Genomic DNA, 7,128 nt, shown 5'->3' on the forward strand with positions numbered 1-7,128 from the left:
ATTGGCCTGGATTGGGTCACGTGCCTACCCCTAAACCAGTCACTGATGGGGATGGTAAAATGGTAAAGTGTTCTGATTGTCCAGGACTGAAACATGTCCACCTGGAGCTGCAGACACGGATCAGCACCTCCCAAGCCACAGGATGAGAGGAGGGAGGAATGGTTCCCAAAAGAAAAATCAAGGTGTTATCAACAGTCTACAGTGGATGGGGCAGGGAGCCAAACTCTTTGGAAGGACCAAGTAAGCAGCCTTGGGGCTGCAGGGGTTGGTTTCCCATTCCCAGACCTGCTGGGAAGATTTTCCAGGCCCTACCAAATTGTATTCTCGTAAGCCAGCAAATACCAGCCTGAGGCTGGAGAGGTGAAGTGACTTGGCCAAAGGTAGTAAAACAGACCTAGGCCTCAGACCATCTCCCTGCTCCTGAATCCCAGAGGCTTCAAAAGTACTTTTCAAAACCAGGAAGTATGTTTTACACCAGGTCTGGGGATCTGCAAGTCATTTGCAAGATGGGAATGTTGCAAACAGGCCTCTGAGAGGCAGGGGGAAATGTTAATATCTACCGAGCACTTACCAGGTGCCAGCCTGCAGAGAGCTCTGTGCTGTGGGTCTCAGCGAGCAGTCCCTGCGGCTCAGAGACGAGTACACTTAGCCTCATTTGCAGATGGTGAAACTGAGGCACGGCAGTCATATAACAGGCCCAAGGTTACATAGCTAGTAGGTGGCAGGCCTGGAGTCCGAGCCCTGATCTGACCCAAGCCACTGCTTTAACACTCACCTGCAGCCCCAATGGAGGGAGGGAGGTGGGGAGGCAGGTGGCCAGTGAGACACGTGTCCCATATGAGAAACGAGGATAAGAAAGCAGTTGACGCTGAAGGCTGGGACGCCTGGAGACCACAGGCACCAAAGAAAGTGTAGGTGCTACTCACATCCCCGGATGAAAGAGGAACCAGGAACTCAGATCATGAAATGCTGGCTCCATTTTTTAAACACACTCTGTGCAGAATAAAACAGGTATAGAGTTGATTTCTGCCCTTGACTTCCCAGCTGGTGCTGGGATGGCCCGGTTTTAGGTGGATTTGTGCTGCTACCTGCTGGTGGAGTAGGGCAGGTGGCAGTGCAGGGCAGATGGGGACTTCCAGCTCACCCTGGAATGTGGCGCATTGTCCTCTGTGCTCACGTCTTAGAGGGGTACGGGCAGGGCACCTGCCTCCAAATTTAACCCTGTCCCCTTCTGATAAACCTAAAATTTCAAACAAGTAAAGCATGCATATGGTAAAGTATCAATACAAAAGGATCTATGGCAGAGGTCAGCTGACTGCAGCCCATAGGCCAAATCAGGCCAGGCCGTTTTCCTACCACCCCATGAGCATTTTTTTAAATGGTTGGGGGGAAAAAAAATTTCCTAACACCTGATATTCAAATTTTAGTATCAATTGCAAAGTTTTATTGGCACACAACCACACCCACTCATTTACATATTATCTATGGCTGCTTATTCCATACAGCAGCACAGTCTAGAGATCAAATGACCTGCAAAGCCTAAAATATTTACTATTTGGCCCTTTACAGAAAAAAAAAAAAAAAAAACTTAACCGACTCCTTGTCTATGCTCTCACGTTCCGCCAAGTCCTTGGTTCCCCTCTCAAGAGGCGATCATTTCCACAAGACCCTTGTAAGTCCCATATACAGGCATTAAGGCATGTCTGTTCCCCTTTTGCAGAGTAGAATATTATATACACAGTTCTGCATTATATTTCAGAGACATTATTGCATCAATGCTTCCTTATTCTGTGTAGCATTCCAACTTCAGAGTAGGCCTTCCTTTTTAACTCCTCTTTCATTGGATATTGGGTCATTTTCAGTCTTGGGGACTACAAACCACCGCTATGTGCATTGGAGAACTAAAGTCTTTGCTCATAAGGGTCAATAGACCTAAGGGGTCGATCCTGGGGAATGGGTGGGTCCAGGGTGTTTGCACGTAACATTGTGATAGCTCATGCCACACTGTCATCCGCCAAGACTGTGCCCATTTAAACTCTTCCAGCTTTTAATAGTGCCAGTTTCCTCACACCTTTGCCAACACGGTGTGTTATCAAGTGTTTTGTTCTCTGCCAATCTGATAGGTGGTTTTAATTTGCATTTCTCTTACTGTATTTCAACGAATCTAAGATATCATTGTAAGATGCATCGTGATTTTACAGATGTTTGTAAAGAATGCAATTTAGAATCACTGGAATATAATATGTTGAACGAGATAGGATATTTTATCCCATTTTCTTACTGCATTTCCTTACTCTGTACATGCCGTTTTCCTATTTTTCTGGGGAGGCAGGATAGTGGTGAATAAGAACTTGGGGTTCAAATACCAGCTCTACCACTTACAAGCTTGTGACCTTAACCCTTCTGTGTCTCAGTTTCCTGATCTGTAAGATGGGATACAAATGAAACCTACCTCATAGGTAGTTGCGAAGATTAAATGAATTGATATAAGCAAAATACTACGTTCCTAGAACATACTAAATGCTCCATAAATGTTTGCTATGATTATCATCTTTCTTTTGGGTTATCTTTTTTCTTAAGCTGCAAGGGCTCTTTATAAATTAAGGAAACACACCCGTTTTGTTTTCCCCCAACTCAAGACCCCTGATTTTTATTCCTCTTTCCCTGATCACAAAAGTTAACAGATGATACAGCATTCTGACATTATGGAAATAAATTAATCGTATAGGAAGAAGCCGATGGAAACAACACAGATGTCCATTGTCAACAGAGGAGTAAGCGAATAAATTGTATATGATCCCCTATCCACCACTCCCTTTTCTGGTTGTATATTTTAACAACTACATCAAACATGAAATAAAATATCTCATGCTATATTTCAGACACACCCTAGGGGGACATAACTCCATGAAATGCCACTAGCAAATATGTCACACGTCCTCAACCAGATACCTCCCCAGGTATTCTAGTCTCTGTCTTCTGGGTGCCTGGGACACTTCCTGTCAACAGTTCATCAGGTTTACTTTCTGTAGTTTATATCAGTGGTCCCCAACCTTTTTGGCACCAGGGACCAGTGCTCCTATAAGACTCTAGTGCCTAATGATCTGAAGTGGAGCTGAGGAGGTGATGCTAGCGCTGGGGAGCGGCTGCAGATACAGATGAAGCTTCGCTGGCTTGCCCACCACTCACTTGTTGCTGTGCGGCCCAGTTCCTAACAGGCCACAGACCAGTACCAGTCCACAGCCCAGGGGTGAGGGCCTCCGTTTTATATTATAAAAGCTACGTCATGAAGTCTGTGGGTTGGCATTGGTGTCCCCTAGGACAGGAGTCCTCAACTCATGGGTCGTGGACCGGTGCTGGTCTGTGGCCTGTTAGTTACTGGGCCGCACAGCAGGAGGTGAGCAGCAGGTAAGCAAGCAAAGCTTCATCTGTATCAGCAGCTGCTCCCCAGCGCTAGCACCACCACCTCAGCTCCACCTCAGATCATCAGGCATTAGATTCTCACAGGAGCACCTGTCCCTGGCACCAAAAAGTTGGGGACCGCTGTCCTAGGAGCTTGTTAGAAATGCAGAATCTGAGCACTCCCCACCACATAGAACCAGAATCTGCATTTTAAAAAAGATTCCTAGTGGTTCGTGTTGCACGGAATTTGAGAAGTGTGCATTGCTCTAAAAAATATTGTTGATTTTGTAAAGTATATTGTATTTTTTACATTTGGAATATACTATAACAAACTATTCATGCCTTTCACATCCCAGAGATTCCCAGACTGCTCAGATGCTTCCCCACCTTGCTGGGAGAGAGGGAGAGAGGGAGAGAGGGAGAGAGAGAGAGAGAGGGGGAGAGGGGGAGAGGGGGAGAGGGAGGGAGGGAGAGAGACTGGAGCACTGTGTCAGCTTCCTGTATCTCTTAAATATACTTTTGGCTGTAAACAACATAAACTTACCTTTAGGAGCAGCTTAAGTAATAAAGACACTTATTATGTCATCTTAAGAAGCCTGTAGGTAGGCAGCCCCAGGATTCATTCAGCAGCTCAACTACATCACCCAGGTTCTAGCTCTTGCCATCTTTCCATGTGGGCTTCTTTGGTGTGTTGGCTTTTTGGCCTCGGGTTTGTGCCTCATGGTTCATTATGATTGCCGCAGCGCCAACCATCACAACTTCATATTACAGAAAGGAGAAAAGGCGACAAAAAAAGGCTTTCTCTTCATCTATTAAAAGGGGAAGAAAACTTTCCAAACATACCCTCTCTCCAACTCATTGGCCAGAAAGAACTAGATCACAGGCATACCACTGGACCAGCATAAGGAAATGGCAGAGAGTGTGACGGGCTTGGATTCACACCTAGACACTGGACCTTCTAGCCTCCTAAACAAAACCAGGCTTCTGTGAGCACAGAAGGATATGATGACTGGACTGAGAGCCAATAGCGTCCAACACACCTCCCCTTTGGACTCCCCATCTCCAGTCTTACCGCCACCCAATTTCAATCTTCTCCAGGCAGCCAGGCTGCATTTGTAAAAATGCAAACCCACTCCTGTTTTGCTTAAAACCTCCCATGCTTCACATGCCCCATCACAGAGGAAACAACAGGTGCCCCAGAGTTAAAGAGAACTGGATTCCAGGCCCGATTCTACTCTTCCTTGTTGTGTGACCCTGGGAAAACCAAATAAATCTTCTAAGCCTCAAGGTTCCTCATCTGACAAATGAAGATAATAGCTACTTTGCAAGGGTCTTTGAGGATTAAATACTAATGGCAGCTAACTTATATAGCACTCATTCTGTGCCAAACCTTTTTCTAAATTTAGTTTTATTAACCATTTTAATCTTCCTAACAGTCTGTTAACCAGGGTTCTCTTCTCCGCATCAGTTGAAGCTACCTGCTCCAGCAGGTACTGTGCTCAGGCATGCCAGAGGAATCTCACACTGGGGGACTGACTAGCTGTGACCTCTAAAGAGGGGGAGAAGCTTCTCAGAGAGAGCAAGAGCCAGGGGAGGACTACAACTCCCAGCAGGCTCTGATATCCCTGGACTATAAGAACCAGTATGCCCCGGGCAGTCCTGCTTAACTTGCTCTGCCTGAGAGGCACTTTGCATAGAAGTTTGCTTTAATGTGGATTTTTGCCTGCCAGAAATTCCCTAAGAGTACCAAGGAATCTGTGCAAGTAAACATTTATGAGCATTGTGGATAAGAGGCTTGTGTTTTAATCCTCATTGTTACTTTGAAGACTCAAGTTTCTCATCTCTAAGATGGCGTTTTTCCTAGGAGCTGCCGCATCAAATTCTGAGAATTAAAAGCTGGCTATGACACCTTGGTAAATGACAGTTCTAGTGTCCCCTCCTCTCTCTGTGCCAAAGGGTTTTTATCAAAGCATTTTACTTCTGTAGCAACCCTACGAGGTCGATACTACCATCCATCTTTTCCGAAGGGGAAACTAATGCCAGTTTCAAGTCTCTTGCCTGAAGCTGCACAGGAACGTGAATGAAGGACTTGAACCCAGAAAATTTCACTCTAAAGGTGAGTCCACCTTAGGAGCCGAAATGCTTCCCACTTGCTACCTGAGGCTTTACAGTGACGTGAAGGCCAGGACAAATATATACTCTGTTCTTTTCAAGGTAAACATGAATCACGTGATACCTGGAACACTGTCAAGATGATCGTGAGTGGTTGGTGCTGGGAAGGAGACACACATGGCACTTTGAGAATCAATTATGGCTGAATTTGACCCAGATGGAGAAATCAGGAAAAGCTTCCCTGAGGGGGTGATGCTGAATGCGAAAACGGAAGAGTGGGAACAGCATAGTCAAAGGTCCTGAGGAGAGAGAGAACACGGGTTCCAGATGTCTTGAAAAGGGCCAGTATAGCTGGAGAGGTACAGCAAGTCTGAGACGCAGGCAGAGGGGAAGTGAGGGTGCAAATTTTAGGGAGGCGCTCACAGGGTCATGCAAATGCAGAGCTGGGACTTCAGAGTGAAAGCCTCCTTAAATATGGTGCCTTAGATACCTCGTTGGCCCCATCCTAATCCTGGCCCTAGGTTCAGGGCCTTGTGGGTAGAATGGTCATCCGTCCTGGTTCGCTCTGGAGTCTTGGTTTCTTGTTGCCCTGACAAGATTACACTAGGCCCCGTTTCAATCTATGGTCAATTTGTTAAGTCTGTATTCTTATCCCAAGGAAGTGGCAAGCACTGAAAGTTTTAGCTGAAGGGTTTTTGAGCAGCCTCTGCCTGCCATGTAGATGATGGACCACAGGGGCAAGAATGAAGGCTGCTGGGGCCATCTGAGTGGGAGACAAGGGCAGCCTCCCCTAAGTAGGAAAAGTGGATGGAGTTGAGAAATGCTCAGAAGTACTGATGTCAGAACAATGGATGTGCTTTCGGGTAAGAGCTTTCGGCTTTCTTGTTTCTGTACCGAAAGTTCTGGTCCTTCCTCTGACAGTGTTTAGCTGTGTGACCTTGAAGCAGACCATTTACGGTAAAAGGAGGAGCTGCTTCATGCAGTTAACGTTTATTTGCAAATACATGTCCCCAGAGCCCGTAAACAGTTTCCTCTACCGCCTTCTCATCATTCAGGTCTCTACTTAAAAGTGATACCTTAGGAGTCCCTTCCTAACAGCCCCCTGCTGCCCCTTCCCTGGTTTACTCTTTTTTCTATGGTAATTATGTTTTTTCCTATTTATGTACTTGCTCTCTGTCTCCAACTAGAATGTAAGTATAAGAGCAAGGACTTGCTTCTTCAGGGATATATATCCATCCCTGGCACTTAGCACAGGGCATGGCACATAGTAGCTGCTTAGTTAAATATGTAGATGAATAAAAGGATTGATGAATGAATGCTTTCCTTGCCACTTTAATGCCCCCAAATCATTTAGCTGCCTGGCTACAAGCCTCCTCTGGCCCGGGAGCATCAACCCTGAAAGCAAGACGATATGGCCTGGGTTCAATTTCTGACTCAGCCACTTAACAGCTGAGTTTGGATAAATCGCTTAAACCAGCTCAGCTTCGTTTTTCACATTAATCTCGACCTGGTAGGGATGTGGCTAGGATCCAAGTAGACAGGCAAATGCCCGAAGCGCAACAGGCCCATTTTCACAGCTTTGTTTTCTTTTTCTCTCTCAGTTTCGCCCTCCCA

This window comes from Rousettus aegyptiacus, unplaced genomic scaffold (assembly GCF_014176215.1).
Source record: "Rousettus aegyptiacus isolate mRouAeg1 unplaced genomic scaffold, mRouAeg1.p scaffold_m13_p_12, whole genome shotgun sequence".
NCBI classification, from domain to species: domain Eukaryota; kingdom Metazoa; phylum Chordata; class Mammalia; order Chiroptera; family Pteropodidae; genus Rousettus; species Rousettus aegyptiacus.